Source organism: Pipistrellus hanaki, assembly GCF_964339955.1.
Source record: "Pipistrellus hanaki genome assembly, chromosome: 6".
Taxonomy (NCBI): domain Eukaryota; kingdom Metazoa; phylum Chordata; class Mammalia; order Chiroptera; family Vespertilionidae; genus Pipistrellus; species Pipistrellus hanaki.
Window position 1 is genome coordinate 16345432 of NC_140508.1, and position 20714 is coordinate 16366145.

At 41.0% G+C, this 20714-nt stretch overlaps 1 long non-coding RNA gene across 1 annotated transcript in view; it reads left to right on the forward strand.

Annotated features, from left to right (window-relative positions):
• LOC311624338 overlaps positions 1 to 20714 on the forward strand; it is a 57428-nt gene that overhangs the window by 14917 nt on the left and 21797 nt on the right. The window contains exon 2 of the long non-coding RNA XR_014795293.1: positions 18135 to 18242. This is a non-coding gene — a long non-coding RNA (uncharacterized lncRNA). The remainder of the gene's footprint in view (positions 1 to 18134; positions 18243 to 20714) is intronic.

Genomic DNA, 20714 nt, shown 5'->3' on the forward strand with positions numbered 1-20714 from the left:
CCTTTCGTTGGTGGCCCATAGAGCACAGGAAATGAGACTGTGACTCACAGAAAGGAGAGCAGTGGCCAGAGTGTCAAGAGGCCCCAGGAGGCCCCCAGGCCAGCAGAGTGGGCACTTTCCCTGGAATCCCTGAACCTGGCAGGCACGTGAGCAGCCCAGGGCACCCTGGTCACTGCCTCTGCCATCTGCCCCCAGGGCTCACACATGTGGTACAGACAGTGCCACATCCCAAGAGGAAGGGGGCCACTAGACTGGAGTACGGCTCATGTGGACTCCACGTTGTAGAGAGAGTTGAACTGTTCCTAATACCATCTCTGATTAGTGGGGTGAGGAAGGGCGTGCAAAGGATGAAACTCAACTCATTTATAGTAAAAATGTCAACCCCAAGGCACGCGGCCCACCTCTCTTTCCCTTTTGAAGACTGAGTGTCCTTCACATGCTGGCCATTTGCTGCTGTCAGGGTGGGGGTGGCACTGACATAATGTGATTTTTCAGTGTGCTTTGTCTCTGTGGAGCGGCTTCGAAGGCCCTGGAAGTGCTCAGCCTTAAATCCATGTTAATAGAGGAAGTTTTTTTTTGTTTTGTTTTTTGTAGGTGGGGAGGTTTGGTTGAGAGGAACATTGACCCAGACTGCACTCTGGGTAAACTAGGGCAAAAGACCCGATATCATCTGAGGGTACTTATTAACCACTGCTCATTTGTGGGATCAATATTTCCAGCCAAAGCAGTCAACACTCAAGATACACCACTCTGTCTCCCTCCCTCTCTCTACTTTTTATTTCCTTGACACACAATTTATTTTATAAACGCATCTGCTGGAGAAGAAAAGGCAGTCCGAGGGACTGTGTCTTTTATCTCCGGGATATGCAAAGCACATTTATTTCCAGCTTTTATCTCCGGAATTGTATGTTGATCCCATACATATAGATTGATTTTGTTCAGGTAGATAATGAAAAGTCAAGTGGAAAATTACACAATGGCACTCACGATCCTGGTCTTATATCGGTATATAAATTGGTTTATTATTTCATTTTAAATAGGCACTTTTTTTTTTTTTTGTACCAGGATCACTTCCAATTGCATCATGTTCTCAGCCTCACTGCGTTTTCTTTTGGGGGGAGAAGATGGGAAAGGGACTAGAGGCAGCTGATTTCTTCCGCTCCCTTTGCTAATTGCATTGGCTAAATGAGCTTTCACAGAGCAATGTCCTCGCGGCTTTCTGTACCTCAGCTCATTTCAGGGGTCACACTTGCGGTTTCTATAACTCTGCTACCCTCCAGGGCCCGAACAAAGATGTTCATCATACGGGTCTCATTACATAGGTGAAAATTTTTACACCCAGGCAATTCTAAATTTTGTCTCAATGACTGAAAGAAGCGAGCTGGGCAACTCCCGCCACCCCCCCCTTCAACCCCCACCCCCACCCCCAAATACCAAGAGGCCAAGGGTGAGAGGGTGATTGCCGGATAAAGGCCACCACTGAGGGACAGATTGAAGCCAGAATCCTGGAGGAAGTGTTATTAATAAACATCTTCTGGACATTTGGTAGCCTGTGGAGCTTGCTCCAGCTTAAAGCAATTAATTCAGGACACTGACATCAACTCTCCAGGTCTTTGACAGCTTGGAGCCGAAATAAAAATGCTAGTTCTCCGGGGAAAGGAAGAGGCTGGCTGGCTCTTTTCTGGACTGTTTGCTTATAGGCCCAGAGAGCAACCTTCCTTGCAGAATGAAATGCAAGGGCACAAACAATGTACCAGGGAAAGAATAGAAGATGGGAATGAACAGTTTGAACTATTTGCTCAACAGAAGGGCACCACAATGCCGGGGCAGCGGTTTTCCCAGGCATCCACCATCCCTGCTTTGGGTCTTTTGTTGTCTCCTGTCTCCTTCGGCCAGATAAGAGCACAGCTGCAGCATGGCAGCTAAGGAAGGCTGCACTGATCCCCCTAAATCTCGGGGTGTCTTTACTGTAACAGGTTAGCCTCCTCTCCCTTTTATTTTACAAGGTGATGGTGAGGGGGAGAATGGAGAGGGCAGGGGGAGCAAAGGCTGTAACATTGCCTGTGTCTCCTTTCTGATCTTTTTTTTCTGACTGTGACCAGACACATCTCCGCGGAGCATGTAAATGTAAGGGTCCAGTGATTTGTACTGTTCTCCAAGCCAAAATGGTGCCTTTTGGCAAATGGCAGGGAAGGAGGTGTGTGGGTGTGTAATGTAGGAAAGCGTGGAGGGGGTCGAGGCAGAATGTTCGGTTTAAATAACCAGGCTTTTCTGGCAGCGGGAAAGAGGGAAATATTTTGAATTGGCTGTTTAAAAACTTTTCAGGGGAGATTTGTCATTTTTAAAAACCATTTTGGGATTCTCTGTTCCACACTCATTTTGTTCAGAATCCTAATAAGTAGAGGTTGCTGGATTGAGTAAAAAGGAGATGAACTGGAGATAGGACATAAAATACACTTTTGTCATTGCCACAATTTGCACCTCTAATCAGAGTAAATGTCACCTAAAGTATAATCAAGGTGATCTTTCACATTTGCTCTTTTAAAGTCAGAGCCTATTGTAAATGCCATTAGGGAAAATAGATGTAATAATAACATAAAAATAAGCGCCGAGTACCATTATCATTACGTTGATTTTAAAGTCAAAATCGAATACAGATTCTCACTGTAGGGCGTTCCAATTCAGTGGGTTTTGCCATCAATGTTGGTTTTGGGAGACAGGCTACAAATGCTTAATTCTGTTGTAATAGGTCTGTTTAGCCTGAATAGTTTTACAAGTTGAAAAGGCAAAAAGTTTAACACCAAAGAAAATGAATGGTTTAGTACTATGATTGCATTAAACATTCACAGGCCAGAAGCCCACCTGGAAATACGAGGTTCCAATGCTGTGGGTTTGCTTGTTTGTTATTTTGTTTTCACATTGACAAAACGCCCAGAAAAACAAAACACAACAAAACACCACATATATATTTTCTGCTGGGTGGTCAGGAGGAAGGACCAGGGAGCTGAAGGCCTCCCAGGGGGACTCTGCTCTGAGAGGAGCCGCTCTCTTGAGCACCTGTCAGTCTGGCTCGGAGGCTCCGCACTCTCCGCTCAGAAACGGCTGTGTGTCTCCTATGGAGGGAATAGGGCTTTCTCTGTAGAGAAATACCCACACGACGACGTGTCCCATGCTGGGTTTAAGACGTCATGTAAAATGTCCCAGTGGCCATAGACCAGTAGAGCTGCTAGGCAATGTTAAGGGCTATATGAAATTTAGTCAAAACTGTGTGTGTGTGTGTGTGTGATGCAGGGAGAGGGAATGGAATAGGAGGGAAGAGTTCTCTTTAGACATTTGCAAGTGTTTGATGGCACCATGAAAAAAAAAGGATCCTATAAAATATATAATTTTTGCTATGATTTTGCATCAACTTGTATGGATAGATGATAATCTCTTTTTCTACAAGGACTGTAATCAAATGATCAAGTATAAGTTCTGCATTTTCTTTGCAAGCACACATTTTAAAACTTTGTATTTAGTGCAGATGTGTTCTTATTTACACAATAAAGGGCAAACACCCTTTAATTCCCAACTAGGTGCTTAGACTAAATGCATTCCAGCTTTGTGAAAACTGAGGTCAAGACGAGGAAATGGGAGTCTGTTTGGGTAAATGTGCTTTCTCTCTCTCTCTCTCTCTTACTCTCCACATAAAGAAAAACTTGTCCAGGAAAAATTTTCCAGCATGACATTTTAAGTGTGATCTGAGAACCATGTTAATTATTGTGGCTAACTCAGAAAAATGACTTTCTTCCTTTTGAGATCATGGGTTTCCCCATGAAAGAATTTTTTTTTTATTGCCAATTTTTGCAAAGAATGAACATGCGAGTGGTATGCAGTATTACAGCTGCCCGTGTGGGGAGGCCTGCAAGGAAAGAGTGCCACGGCAAAGGGCAAATGCACAAACACAAATAATGAATCGAGTTTGAAGGACTGCGGTCAGAGGCAAGGAGCAAGTGATACTGATCTTATGTGAGACTGGCTTGGTCATCACACCAGCTGCCACAAGGTTTGATTAATGAGGCATTAAGGAGATCGAGTGACACTTACAGCTAGTTACTTATGGTGCTAATTTCAAAACACTTTGCGATAGACAAAGAGACTGCTCATAAAGCAAAGTAATTTGTGGTGTGTTCCTGGGTGCATGCATTTAGCGAAGCAAATATAGTTATGCAGAATTTAAATTAAGGTTGACACTAAGGTAAACAGAGCCCAAGAACCACTGTCCAATAATTTGATGAGGACACGGGTTTTAATCAAGCCTCTTCCACTAAAATAGCAATTTAAATCCCCATCGCTTAAACTGGATAAAATACTTAAGCCATGCAGGTTGGGGGCGGGAGAGCGTTGGATAGAAATTTACTAGAAAGGGAGAAAGAAACACAATATCTCTGGGGATACTGTGACTATATTTTGACCCAACAGAAGGATATCCATGTTGATTTAAATATCAGGTTGATTTCAAGGCCAGATTTTTGGGAATTTGAAGGCATTTGCCGTGTATCTCTTCTGTTGTGAAGTGTTAGCATTTAACACATGCTGGTAATACTGATCTCAGGATAAAAATGATCCCCGTAATGAGAAAATGGAGACTCAAAGCTGATTGGGAGGCCCCAGAGTATTTGATTTATCAAAAGGAGAAATATTACAACCCCACCCACAAATGATTTCTATTTAAACTGAAAATTTCCAAATTGGCTGGAGGTGGTGGGCTTGTGACAGGTCTGGTTAACCATCCTGAGGGTTAGCTTTTGCAGGAGGTCCACGCACTCATATGTAGCCTTTCCCCGGTTTGCTAGTTTATTTTCCTTACTAAAAGATCAGTGGGGGAGAAGGGAGAGGGTCAGCCCAGCATTAACATTAATTAAAATGCCAGCAGCCCAGGTTTCAGGGCCTGCGAGGCCTTATGTATGGGAAACAAAACAAAACAAAACAAAACAAAACAAAACAAAATAGCAACTTATTCTGTCGCTGCTTTTGGAAGCAAAAACAAGTGAAGGCTGGTACATATTTCTAGGATCATCCTGACTCTAATGTTGGCCAAGGAATAGAAAGGTGAGAGCATCCTAAATTCTCTGAATTGTGATCTGACTGCCCCAGATTACATTCATCATGTAAAGGAAAGGGATTTGTACAAAGATGTGTGTTTTTAATACATATTCCAAAGAAAGGACCAAAAATCATTTAAAAAATAGCATTAACCATGTGTATGCCATAAGTATCTGTAAACACAAGCAGCAGACTTTTTTAAATTCAATTCAAAACATTGTGGCAGTTAATTGGTTTAAACATAAAGTGCTCTGAAAATGCTCCTAGCAATCATAAAACTTCATGGTCAGCCACATTGTGGAACTTAATCAAGAGTAAAAGAGGAGGGGAAAACTGGAGATGGTCACATTTTGAAGAAGGAATGACTGCACATTTTTCGTGTTCCCAGCATCACCGGCAGGATAACGTGCCTTACCTGCACAGAAATTGAACCTGATGTGGTTAAATCATGTTCCTGAGGTCATGCAAGCAGAGAGGGCAGGGCCACCCCGCTTTGATTCCGGAGCCCCTGGTCTCTGTCCTCTTAGGAAAGAGCCCACTTCCTTTCCCTGTGGCACTTTTCCCTGTGCAGTGGTTGGGAAGACTCCATTCTAGCTCTGCTACCTGAGGGAGAGCAAGAGAGCTCAAACTCCTTGCCTCCGAGTATGTCTAAGAGAAGGGAACATTTGAAGACCGTATTCCTCAGAATTAGAGAAAATGAACTGAAATTGCATCAGTGTGAGCCAGGCCTTCAATAATAGGGATCCTGGAAATACTGAGTCCACATTTCTCCCTGTGTCAAAAAAAACAGACTTTTTTTTGGCACCCTAACCTCAGGGTGAGAGGAGAGAGGAGGGGCATCCTTGGAGTCAGTTGGGAGGTGGCTGAGGCTCACACACTGGACAGGCAGCCCACAGGCTCTTTCTTCTCTTGGCTGCACCACCGGCAGCAGAAAGTGCATGGAGAGGGTGTGATGGGGAGAGAAATATACAAGGCAGACTTGGCATATCAGAGTGTCTTCCAGAATAATGGAAAGAAATAAAAAACAACTTATGAAATAATAACTTTGGGGCCTCCAGTGTTTGGGAGTGCTTTGGACTCCTCTTGGGCCCTGTCTTCCAGCCTCACATCATCTCTGATGCCTGCTGTGGCTGTGAAGAGCCATCCCTGAGGGCTGTGGTGCACCTGGGATTGATACAATGCTGACTTACGTCTGTGGGAGTGAGCGCCCTGTGAGTGCTGGCCAGAGTCTGGCAAAGTTACTGCTCATGGCAGTTCCCAATCCCTGTGGGCAGCGGTATGTGTTGCCCCTTGAAAGACACTTCTCATAGGAATTCTGCTCCGCTCTTCAGGAGCTCCTATTGGGCTGGATCCCTTGTTGCCCAAGGCAGTGACCAGTCCATTGGTGCTTTCCCGAGCTGGCTTTTCCTCTTTGTTGCCTCATCTTCTTCACCTTCCTGTGGTCCTCTTCCTGGAATCCACATGCACACACATTCCCATTTCCAGCTGAGAAAGTTATCCTCTGTGCATCTCCAAGTGCTCTCTGGTCCTTCCCATCAGTCCATGTTTGAGGAGCAATGTAGGAGAACCACTTAGCCCTACCCCTTATTTTAGCATTGTGATCACAATTCTAGAGACCTCATGCCTCTGAGACTGCATGTCATATGTTCTCAACTGCATCTGATTCTTTCCTGCTCTGACACACTGGTGCACAATTGACTTGAGGGTTGCATTTAATCCTTTGCTGTCCTGTGATGTGGGTAAAGGCATTGGCATGTCAACTTGTCTCTTTTGGCCTTAGGATCTCTCTCTCTCTCTCTCTCTCTCTCTCTCTCTCTCTCTCTCTCTCTCTCTCTCTCTCTCTCTCTCTCTCTCAAATGAAACCATTTCAAAGACTATTTAAAAAAAAACAACTGCTTCTCAGAGTTTCCTGGAAATGAATGATGCCAGTGTGGTGATGTGTTTTGGACTCATTTCTCGTTATAGAAACCTGGGGTGGAATAGGATGTGAGCAAAGCCAATAAGTGGTCAGTAGTCAGCTCTTCAAATTCACTAAAAAGCCCTCACATTCTTTTCTTGCTCTGTGAAAGAAACCCAAACCTGTTTCACCTGCCCTACCCCTAGATTTGGAGTCTCAGTGCAAATCCCAACATCAACAAGGTTGCTATGGTTTTTTATGATTATCTCAAGAATTTGTCTCAAGTGAGGCTCAAGTACTGCCAGGGGAAGGTGCAGGGATCCCAACCTGCTAGCCCAATGCTCTCACCTGTTTTTCTTCCTTCCTGTTTCCTGCACTGCCAAGGCCTCCTTCTGACATACAGAACCTCCTTTCTTACAAGAGCCAGGATCTTTTTCCTGGTAACTCTGGGCTCAGGGACCTCCTCTGATTTCTTCTTAAGTGGAGAAGAGATGACTATTTCCTTCTCATAACCTGTAAAGCATTCTCTGTTCATAGGAAATACAGATTCCTTTCACACCAGACCACCAGAACTCCTTGCAAAGAACCCTTAGCCCCTCAGCAGCAGGCACACCACTGAGAGGGTCTGGTTGCCTGGCTCTTTCCAGGCACCAGCAGTCCCACCTAGTCATCCTGATTGACACCTGATTCTCTGTGCCTTGTGGGCAGCATCTGTAGTTGAGTCTCTTTTTAAGGAAGTACCTGGGAGTGAGGAGACCTTGCCCTGCACCAACATAGATAGGAATGGGTTGGTAAATAGGTTTTTCTGGTCTGAGAATGTCTACTGATAAATAGGTTTAGTGACTAGCTGGAAGGTTCGCCACTGAAATCCTAACCCACTGAGGTCGCCATCCTTTATTCTAATGCACTGCTTCTAATAAGCATTTTGGAGGCCAGTTCCAGGATAGGATAGTTTTTCTCAGATTTTTATTCTTAGCTTTTCCCACCTGTTTCCCTCCTCATCTTCAGGGCTCAGGTCCGGGCTCCCAGGTGGCTCATGCCTAGTTTGTCAGTCTTCAAGCTTTCATCCCCCAGGCTCTGCCATGCACAGGATCATTACCAACATTGACTGTACCGGAGAGCTCACAATTTAACTTATTCTATAGAATTCTTTATATGTGCAGAGTGTTGGCAGCTCCCCAATGTATTTACTTAACCAATTCACAACACAGGAAATGAAGCATTTGGGTATTTTTCAGATAAATAGGTTAATATTTTATTTCCTTAATGTGCTACTTGGCACATGGCTCAGATTTTTAGACTATTCCCTAACAGTGGGACTCCTGTTATTTATTAGCAGTTTGTTTTTTTTTAAAAAAAGAAATATAATGATAAAAGAGTGGATTCTGATGAGTTAGGACATTTCTGGGGTTAGCTGAGTACACTGATTATTTGAAAAGTTAAGAGTAACACCAGGTGAGAGGTTCATTGGCCTAAACCAGCAGGGCATTTTTCATGTTCTTGTGAAATTTCCAAATCACATTCTTATATTACTTGAGAGTTGGTTGGTCAAGCTACTAACAATATCTCAACTCTCCCTTTCTTTAATTATTTACCAAATCCTGTTAATTCTTCTTTCGTAATATTGTATTTATCACCACTTTCCATTTTCTTTGCCAGTATAGGTCCTTTATTTCTGACAAGGAAAATCAGCTTCTAGCACCACCTGTGTTACTATCAGTAGTTGGTTTTTAGAAATCTGTTATCAATGCTCACGGAGGGGTCAGTTTGTACCAGTTGCTTTCTGATCAATTACCTTTGTACTTTTCATTAGGCATTCCATACATGTTTTATTTTAAGAATATGTTTTTATTGATTTCTGAGAGAGAAGAAGGAGAGGGACAGAGAGACAGACATCATTGAAAAAGAAACATTGATTGGCTGCCTCCTGTATACCCTCTTTTAGGGATAAAGCCCACAACCTGGGCATGTGCCCTGACCAAGAATCAAGCTGACAACCTTTTGGTGCATGGGACCACAATCAACTGAGCAACACTGGCCATTGAAACAATACCTATTTCAATGACAGACCACATTCTGAACATGGCTTTCATTTTAGATAAATTAGCTATAGTTTGTCATGGATATGAACACATAATTTTAAACTTTAAGAACACATAATTTTAAACTTTAAGAACTGATGTTTTATATGTGTTGTCCTACATATCTATAGAGTCTTGAATATTCTTCTAATCGAACTAGATTAGATTTTCTGTAAGAAAGTGAGAAGTTGTATTTTCCTGCCAACATAGTGAAAGGAAGTAGAAATTCACAATAGGAAAATGGGCTAGATGGCCACACACATCAATCTGAATTTCACCGAAAGAGAAGTCACAGATATTTGCCTCTTCTGATGTGATAAAGCAGGAAACATGCATTTTTGACAAAAATCAAACATGAACATCATCATGGATCTAACTCCTAGCTAATAGAAAATACAAATGGTGAAGGAACCCATAAGTGGCAACATATCAGTAATGTCAGTGAAATCCAGATGGTTGGAAATAGGACATATTACCTGCTTTTCAACAAATAATTCTCAAAAAAAGGAGGAATAATTTATAGAATAAAAAAAGATGGAAAATGTATGTTAGTCAAATGCCATGTGTGGACTTTGCATGAATCTTGATTTTAATTAAAGCACCATCTCCCAGTAGTATGAAATAATTGGGGAAATTTAAATACTTATGAGGTATTCAGAAATTACTATTAACTTTTTAGATGTATCAAGAGCATGTGGCTATACTTTTAAAAGTCTGTGTTTTGTAGAGTAGCTTTCAAGAAATTATTAAAGAAAGGTGATTTAATATATAGAATAAACTTTCAAATAAACTAGCTGAGGGACACAGTGGGTAGGGTAAAGATCAATCTGGATTGGCCATAGGCTGGTAATTGTGGGAGCTAACTGATGTGATTTACTATTCTCTCTATGTTTGAAAATTTCCAAAATACAAGGTGAAAATATTGGGGGTCACAATATTGAGATAAATGGGATTCTGGAGGGCTATATTCCTGCCACATGCTCTTCTTCTAAACCCCTCCTTAATTTCCCACCTAGTGGTGACTGCTGACCTAGTTAAAGAAGTCCTCTGTAGGCGATGCTGAAACTGACTTTCTACCTGGGTTCTTCCCAACTCTCTGATGCTTTGTTTGCTAACAGAGCACTTACAAAAGTTCAACTCTGAGTCACAAACCCAATGACCACCTCTCTGTGACCATGGCAGTGAGAGACATCCTTCATCAGCCTCTCCTACTTGAAAGGCCTATGATGATGCAGCTACTGATTTTCTTCTAAGGCTGCAATCATGTTCTAAACTGTGCATCCTCCTTCTAGCCCTCCATGGAAGCTGCTTTGTGGGTCCAGGGATCAGCATCAGCTCTCTGTTCTTTCTGTTAACAATCCCAGCTGAGAGGCTTTGTCTGCTTTAAATAAAGCCCTCACTTTTGTGTGGAGTACCCTCCACTCAGCATCTATCCTTGCCTCCTTCCTGAGCATTTTTGTCTCATTTCATTGGCTGGTTGCCAGACATCCCTACCTGGAAGTTCTGTTATTTCTTCATATCCAATATTTCTACAAAATGAATTCCTTCTCTTACTGCCCTCTCCCATATTTCCTGAGGCACCATATTTACTGTCAGCTCTTCTTTCATAATAGATAGTCTCTTACATTGATCCTCTTTTTCCATCCTCACCTCCAACACTCATGCCCTTCAGGCCCTTCTCTCTTACCTTCTTGCTGAGTTTCCTAGCATCCTTTACTCTGTGGACTGGCATCTAGAAAGTGTCCCTGAACTACTCTGCTTTGGTGCTCACCCCTCCAGGGCCATCAGAGAGTGTTTTGTTTTTTTGTTTTTTGCAAGATGATATTCTTAACTTATTTTTTCACCATCCTCTATCTGATCTCAAACTACTCTTCCAGTCTTATTTCTCACCACACAAGTTCCACACTAACCTCCTCATTGACAACATCTTTCACCCAATTTCTGAAGCTCTCCAGTTCCTCCCTCAATGTTTCAAGATCCAGCTCACTGGAACTCATGGGTAGGGACTCCATTGATAGTTTGCCTCACCTGGCCTTCACTTTGTACATAGTGGAAATATGACTCTGAGCCAACTAGGTCTTTAAGGTGTGTGGCCTTCAACCAGCATTCAAACTCTCTTGTGCATTTTAAAATGGAGATAAACCCAACTCAAATGCCCACCCTGTCAGGGTAAGCTGAGCACTGTGCTGAGCCATTGGAACCCATAACAATTAACTTGGTATTTTCACCCACAGTTTTTTTCCCCTCTCTTCATGAGAATATGAACTTTTAAGATTGAGTCATTTACCTCATGGCTCTCAGTACTTAGCACAGTGTTGAGAACTGAAAGTGTTCAGTAAGGGTTGTTGAGTAAATTAATCATTTATAATTTTCTTCCCTCCCCCTAGTCCTGATGCCTGCATGCCTGAGCATGTGTCAGCAAGTTTGCTAGGAGGTGCCACTTTCAAACACTCTTCCATTTTTTTTTTCAATAAGTGTACTTGTCTAATTGTGTACTTGCAATTTTTGTTTTAAAAATATCACTGACTAGGATGCACTTTTGGTTTTCATGAACTGGAACTTTCTAGATGATGTCCCTCACTGGCATAAGCAACTTGGAGTGAGTGATGGGCCCACAGGAAGGACTGGGTGGGTGCATGCTGGGAAGATGTGTATCTATTACATATAATAACCCAGCTTGAGTTTTCTCCCTACTTCTCCAACACATTTCATGTAACCTGCCTTGTCTTTTGCAAATATGCTCTGAAAGATAATTTATAAACATACTTTTTTTGTATATCTTCGAAACATTAAAATTGAAAGAAAAAATTATTACAATAGATTTTCATTTATTAAACATATTTGGACACTTGAGCTATGTCAGCAACTGTTCTGTGAATTGGGGGGGTCACAAGTTTAAGAATTATATTGTCCCCCAAAGAGTTCCTACTCGATGGAGAGACAGACAAACCCACATAAAGTGATTTCAGCTCCTCAGTGGTTTAAGAACAACATCTTTGAAAGCAGAATATGCTGTTTTTCGAGGGCTGCTGTGACAAAGTACTGCAAACTGAATGGCTTAAAATAGCATCAATTTATCATTTCACAGTTCTGGAGGCTAGAAGTTTAAATCAAGATGATGGTGTGGTTGGTTCCTCGGAAGGCTATGAGAGAGACTCTTTTCCATGCTTCTCTCCAAACTTCTGGTAGTTTGCTGGGAGACTTTGGCTCATAAATGCATCACTCCAGTCTTCATGCCTTTATCTCATTGTGTTTCTATCCCTTTACATTATGTTCCCTCTGTGCATGTCTGTCTCTCTGACCAAATTTCCCCGTTCCCTAAGGACACCAATCATACTAGTTCAAAGCCTTCCTTAATGATTTCATTTTTACTTGATTATCTTTGTAAAAATTGTTTCCAAATAAGGTCACATTCTGAGGCACTAGTGCTTAGAACTTCAATATTTCTGTTTCAAAGGGGACACAATTCAACCCAAAATATACAGGAAAGGGGGAAAAAAAGACAAGTTCCAAGTTCTGTACCAGGCTGTGTTACCCTTGAGCATTTCCTTAAACCTTTAAAGTATAGAATCAGGATGTGAACATCTTCCTTGCAAGGCTGTTTTGATGATCAACTTAGTTAAAAAGATGGTGCCCTTAGCAACTTGTTTGGCATACAATATGTATTCAATAAAAAATAACTACTATTGTTATAAAATCTACATGGCATATGTAATACATATGCCAATTCCATTATATATTTTAACTTAATTTTTCTTAATTAAAATATTGTGACTGAGGCTATAGCATGATTTTTTTGGAATACAATTTTTATATTATTAACAAGGCATAGGATGAGCATAGACAGAAAATAAATTAGAAATTTTAATAGATTTCTCAATTTTCTTATCTAGCTATCTGTTTGTCTCTTTGTCTGTCTATTCATGTTCCTCAAAACAAGCCAATTTGTTGTATGATGGAGATGGCAAAGATGGAGATATCACATTTCCTCACCTTCTAAAGTTTATAGACTGGAAGGAAGGTAGAAATATATAAACCCATAGTTTTAATTATGATAAGAAATGTGTTAGAGTAGAGGGATGAATGGATGCATGAGAAAGCCAAATGGAGGCATTTAGCTCAATCTGGAGGCTCTAGAAAGACTGCTCTTGCCTTTTAAAGAGTAAGACTTACCCTGTATGAGAAATAGATGGCACTCTCCATGATCTAGGTGCTTGAAGAGGCACCACCAATGTTGAAATCCCAAGCAATTCAGTATCATCACAACAGTCACAGTAGCTGATATTTATTGAACACATGTTATGTTCCAGGCATCATACTGAATTCTTTACATATATATATATTTTAAATTTAAACTTTGCAAAAACCTCTGAGAAATCCTCATTCTCATTTTATAGAAGAGGGAGCCAACCATGGCTTGCTGTAGCTTACCTGGCAGACCCTTCTTTTAAATACCCCACAAACTGAGTGTCAAGCTTGAGGAAATATCTCAGAGAGAGAGAATCAAAGCTGCCAGCAGGGATGTGATTTCAGGGTGAAAGGTTAGGATCAGCTCTGGGGGGAATCAGTGATAGGTGTTCAACTGGGAATAATGCTAACTGTGAACCCAGATGCTTCTGTGGGAAGGATAGACTATAGGGGCAAGCATGGAGCTGAAGAAAGAATGCGGGAGCCTCTTAAAGTTGTCCTGAGGACTTCCTGGGGTTCTCAGTCTTGGGTCTCCCTCAGAAACTGTCTTTATGAACTACCATCAGAGATGTCTCAGGGGACAGGCAGCCATGGGATGAAGACTTGTACACACAAGTACAATGGGAGCCCTAAGTTATGAATCTTATTTGATAAAACAAGCAAACAACATACACACACACACACACACACACACACACACACACACACACACCACAAATGCTTTATTGAATACCTGCCAGGAACAGGGTAGTAAGGAGGGAGGAGCAAGATTCTTCTAATTTTTACACCATTTAATCCTGACAGGGACCCTCTTTCTCCTTAACAGGTCAGAAAACCAAGGCTCTGCAGAGTTGATATCCCTGTCAGAGACCTTGTGATTTAAGTGGAATGGCCTCCTTTCCAGTGTAGGTCACATTGACCTAAAAGACTGCACTGGACCCAGCTGTTCTTTAGTCCATCCAGTGAGGAGTGAAGCACAAGTATGGCCCAGAAAGCCCAGGGACTGAATGCAGGGCCTTTTTGCTGCACGACACCACCACCCCATGATTCCATGGGAGTAAAGATGAGGCGGTGGGCAGTGCACAGAGTCCATCTTGCTTCCAATTTTTCAGGAAAAAGAATGGATTTCAGTCATAATAAATTTCTGCCATTTTAAAGATTTTGATCTACTAATGCAGTTTTGCTAATCGTTTTACCTAACAGTTTTAACAAAACTTGCAAGAGACTTTCACAATCTATTTTAATTATAAAAGCTTGTCTTAAACCCTTAAAATTCTAGTTGTCTCAGAAGGGAGGTGCCAGAGGAATGAGCAAAGCACAATTAAAGAATGTGGGACAAACGTGTCTAACTTGTTGGAGAGTTAGAGGTGGTTGTGAAGGACGAGTAGGAGCTTTGTAGGGAAAGGAGCTTAGAGGAAGACTATTCCAGGCAGAGAACCTGTATGCCATCTCTTAGCCATGAATTTACTGCTCATGTCAATGGCATTAACTTCTCTTACTGAATCGGGTGGGGTGTTAGACTGCTTTATCTGTCTTGCCCTCTGCTGTGTCCACAATGTCAAGAGCAGTGCCTGGCACAGAGTAGTCAGTCACTCAGTAAATACTTGTGATGTTGAACAAATGGCATCACTCTGCCCAGCAGTGACTGGCTAAAGGAAAGGTCATTTTCTGGCTTATTTCACTTAGCACAATGTTCTCCAGTTCCATCCATGCTGTGGCAAATGGCAAGAATTCCTTTTTCTTTTTTGTACAGCAGTGTAGTATTCCATTGTGTAGTCAGGGGTCTTCAAACTACGGCCCGCGGGCCACATGCGGCCCGCAGAGGAGTCTGATCCTGCCCGCCAGGTTTTTTGGGCAGTGAGCGCAGCTGAGGTGTTACAGTAGGAATTAGTAGTTCATATAGTCAGGCCCTCCAGCTCTCTGAGGGACTGTGATCTGGCCCCCACTTTAAAAAGTTTGAAGACCCCTGGGATGTACCAATAAGTTAAATAAGCCAGTCAGTGAAAGATAAATACCACATGATCTCACTCATTTGTGGAATATAAAGAACATTATAAACATTTGAACAAAAATAGATACAGAGGCAAAGAAGCATCAGACAGTCTGTCAAACTACAGCAGGAAGGCAGGGAAGGGTTAGGGAAAGGGTCCAAATGACTTTATGCATGCATATAAGCATAACCAATGGATGCAAGACACCGTGAGGGAGAGGTGAGGGCAAGTGCTGGGAGGGGGGTAGGAGATGCTGCGGGTTGGGGGAGGAGAGATCAATGGGGGGGGGGAGGAGACATATGTACTACTATTTGTAATACTTAAATAATAAAATAAAAAATAAATAAAGGTCATTTTTACTCTCTTGGTTCTCATACTGTCAGTCTGTTGCAACACCTTCTCTTCTCTTTCTGCTCCCATCCCGTTAGCAGGTATCTCATTACTAAACTAGTGCAGTGTTCCCATCAATAATCTTTTCACTTCATGTATGTGAGCACTCCCTTTATCCTACCCAGTTAGAATATTTTCTTCCTCTGCTCAAAAAACCATCAGTGCTGAGAACAAATATATCTCAGCTTTCAAGACATGACAATATATATGAGCACTCTTCTTTTTCATGTGAGCTTTTTCAGAGCTTATGTCTTTTTTTAAGCTCTATGCTGCAGCAAAATGAAAATATTTCCTGTTTCCATGACATGGTCTCTATTTCCCTCACCTTTAAACTTCTCCTTCATGTGGTTTCCAGGATGTGGAAGCTCTCTCCCTGCTTTCAAGTACACCTGTTGTGAGATCTATTCATCACCCAAAGGCGAACTTGGGCACCACTACCTCCATGAGTCCTTTCTGATCAAGCCTTTCTAAAACTTTGCATTTTTGTGATATACTTGGAATTTTATTCTCTGTACCAATATTTCTACCCCAGATCCTTGAATAGCATAGAAATTCTACTATATTTGTGGGATTGAACTAAGCACCAGTTATGTACCAAGTCCATCATGAGATGCAAGAGTTACCATCTGAGGATGATTCAAGAGAAAGCATGAGGAATTACTTTGTATGCACATTTGAGGTATATTATATAAAGTTGATGATAAAGATGATGATAGTGTAATGATGGTGATGATGGTGAATGTGCAGATTATTCACATTTCTTCTCCAAATCTACTCTCCACCTTTTTCATCCTGCTCTTTCCCCTGGGAGGCTGACCTCGTGACTGTGTCAGCCAGGCTCCTTTGCCTTTTGGTTCCTGGTCTTTTCAGCCAATAGGAAATATATTATTGAGAGACCAGAGAGTGAGAGGAGAGACAGTTTGGGCATTTATGCCTCTAGGTCTCTTTGCTGGGCCTCTCTTTGCCGTGGTTGCATTTGGAATGTCACAATCTCTTTCAGCTAAACCCTCCTGTATAGTTAGATTCCCATAGCCAGTCCTCACCTTGCCCCTTCAGCACTAGGAAGATAATGTCTCCTGACTCTTCATTGTTACCAGTCCCAGAGTATGTTACTAACAAATTCCTGCAATCCTGCCATAACCACCTTTACAAAACTCTCACAGCTTTCACTTTTCAGTGGGGCATCTGCATTTCTTACCGAGACCAGCAATGACCAGTGAAGATGGTGGTGGTGGTGAAAGTGGTTGTGGTGTTTTTCTCCCAGCTCGTAGTCTGAGAATCCTAATACAGTAGGTTCTTGGGTTACATTGGAGATCCATTCCTACGGAGCGACATAATGCAATTTTTGCCTTAAATTGGAACCCACCTACATAAATACCTACGCCACTCACAGGGAGCACATACACAGAAGTAATGAAGTGAAACAATAAAAAGAATTTAAAAGAAAGATAATTTCTGATCTTTACTTGAGATAAATAAATAATAAACATAAAGCACACATGTACATATGTCGAAATGATGAAACTTTTTAAAAATAAATACTGTAAATGGGAGATGGAGATGTAACCATGAAACGATGTAAGTTGAGTCCAACATAACCCGAGGACTGCCTGTATGTAACTCAATGTAGAGAGGCTGGAGAATTGTGCAGAGACTAGCAAGGTGCTCACTGTATTAGTTATCTATTATTACTGTGTTATAAGTTATCCAAACTTAGTGGCTTAAAACAATAATAATAATTTATTATTTCTTATTATTTTTTGCAAGTCAGAAATTTCACTAGATACAGCAGGATAGCTCATTTCTTTTTTAAAAAATATATTTTTATTTATTTCAGAGAGGAAGGGAGAGGGAGAGAGAGATAGAAACATCAATGATGAGAGAGAATCATTAATCAGCTGCCTCCCACATGTCCCACATTGGGGATCGAGCCTGCAACCCAGGCATGTGGCATGTGCCTTGACTGGGAATCAAACCCTGACTTCCTAGTTCATAGGTTGATGCTCAGCTGCTGAACTATGCTGTCCAGGGAGGATAGCTCATTTCTGCTCCATCATGTCTAGAGCTTTCTGTAGAAAGCTGAAGACTTATTCACTTACATGTCTAACAGTTGGTCCTGGCTCTTGGCTGGGGAACTATTTGGGGCTGTCTGCTGGAACATACACATGTGGCCTCTCTATGTGGCCTAGGCTTCATCACTATATTGTGGCTAAAGTCCAAAGATAAGCATTTAGAGACACAGAGAGAATGAGCCATACTGTCATTTACAGTGGAGTCTTAGAAGCCATGCACTGGCACTTCCACTCTGTTCTGCAGGTGGAGATAGCTATAAAGCTCCATCTAGATTCAGGAGGAGGGAATGTAGGCCCAGCTCCCAGAGGAGGAGTGTTGATGTCTATGATTTATTGTTGGCTGTATGATGTGGACTAAAATGATGTAAGCCACTTCTAGAACTACACACAATGCTCCATGTGTTACCCACTCTTTTTTTTCCCCATGCAGTGGCAGCAGTGCAAAATACACATTGAAGATGATAATGACACTAAATCAAGGGACCTGGATCTCCGAGTCATCACTTGGAGGAGCACCAAGCAATCCATATTGATCTTTGTGAGTGTGATAGTTAAGCTTTTCATGTGTTAATTCTCTAAGATCTGGTCATTGCTATAGGAATTTTATCCCTTTCTCCAAACTTTGTCTGAGCCAATGTATTTCTATTCCTGTATTAATAGCACATCTAACAGGATGATAAATCTGTGATGAAAACTAGACACCAGAATTAATTCTGCTTCCTTATAATCTATGCACCTACTCCCACTGTAAGTAGTACTGAGCAGCAAAATGATCATGAAAGAGAAGAGTAAAGTCATGGGACTGCCCAGGTCTTGACCAACAGGATCACTGACTCTATCCAAGAAGACCCTGATCACATCAAACAGTGGAAAAGGGAAAATGTTGAGATAACTTCGGTAAATATTCATTCCTTCTTTGGAGGATCTTGGGGAAAATGGAGATTGTGTTGGAAATGATTGGCAGGCAGGTGTCTGCAGGGGGCCTTCCCACACCAGAGAAGACATTGCCTGAAGGAGGAAGTGTACATGATGTTTGTCCCAATAAAAAGCCTGGGGGAAAGAACTGTAAGGTGATATTTAGAACTGATGCTTTTATAAGGATCCCGCTTATAGGCTTATAGAGGATTATTTCTGGGCTTGAAAAACCACATTTCCATTCTTCCCCCACCCACATTCTGTAATTAAGCAAGGCTCCTAGCATTAAATGTATGTGTAAAGTGACATGCTTAAAAGATACATTTTTAAAAGGTTTTATTTGGAAAGAATTTTGACAATAATAATAAGTTCAATAGTAGGAAAATAATACAGATAATAATTTCAAAAAATAATATTTTTTTCCTAAACTGAGAGAAAGTTGCACACATCCTAGCTCTTTACTCCTAAATTTTTTTTTTCTATTTGCTCTTAAATATTTCAGTGTATATTTTCTAGGAGTAAAGATATTTTTACATATCCATAGTACAACAATCAACCTCAGTAAATTTAACATTGACAATATTTTATCTAATCCACCATCAGTATTCAGATTATATTATTGAGTCAATGATATACATTTAGCATTTCGCCCCCTAACATATGTTTTTAGTCTCCATTATCTCCTTTAACCTGGAACAGTTATATAACCTTTCTTTGTACTTTTGATATTATATTTTTGAATGATACAGTTCCATATTTTTCTTTTTCCTGTTTCCTCATGATTAGATTCAGGCTGTGTATCCCTGCAAGTGTATGTTTAAGATTTTAGGGGACTGATCAACTGTTTTCTAAAGTTGCCATGGCCATTTTCACTTTCATAGCAATGTATGAGAGTTCTGTGTCTTGATATTGCCAGCATTTTCTTAAAAGAAATCTTAATATGGGCATCTTTTCATATGATTATTTGTCCATATATCTTATGTGATGAAGTGTCTGTTCAAATTTTTTTTGTTGGATTTTTCCTTTTATTGAATTAGAAAGTTTTCTAAAGTATTCTGGGTAAGTTCTTTATCTGATATGTGTTTTGTAAATATTGTCCCAGTTGGTTGGCTTGTCTTCTCATTTGTTAACAGTGACTTTTTAAGAATAGATTTCCATTTTGGTAAAGTTCAATTTATCAACTTTTCTTCATGTGTTGTATTTTTGGTATTATATGTAAGAAATATTTATCTAATCCAAGATCACAAAGATTTTCTGCTATGTTTAATTTCAAATTTAGGTTTATAGTCTATTTTTAATTTATTTTGATATATGGCATAAAGTACAGATTGGAGCTGTGTATATTTTCCATGGTTAATTTTTAATTTGTTATTAAATTAACTGCAAAGGAGTTATTAAGTCAAAGAGACATCTTACCAATGATAGAGTCTTTAACTAAAAGAAGTACAAGAAATATAATACTAATGCTGCCTGGCTTAGTTTTAACAAGCCAGGCAGCATTAGTACTTAGAGTCAAGGTAGACTGCATGCTCATCTAATATCGCTAGTGTGTCTTGACTGCTAAATAGGTTGACAAGGTGGCATCCAGGTCAAAGGAGGTACTAATCCCATTATTTTCCATGCTGGACAAGCTATTTTGAATTGAAGTTAAGTTTTGTGTGATTTTTTTTTTTTACACTGACAAAAAGAAAGAAGGATGAGAATAATCTTATTAGGTTTGGCCTATATGAGTGGGGTCAGGAAGGTGTGAGGACACTGAAGGGCTGGACATCATTTCTGAGGAGCAATGAAGAGTCTGTTCTTTGGAAAGGCAGCCCAGGGTTAAAAATCACACTTTGACATCAGCCAAACTGTTCTTATTTTTTATTTTGTTAAAATATATTTTAGTGAGAGGAAGAGAGAGGGATAGAGAGTTAGAAATATTGATGAATGAGAAACATCAATCAGCTGCCTCTTGCACACCCCCTACTGGGGATGTGTCCACAACCAAGGTACATGCCCTTGACTGAAATTGAACCTGGGACCCTTCAGTCCACAGGCTTACGCTCTATCCACCGAGCCAAACCGGTTTCAGCCAAACTGTTTTTAAATCTCA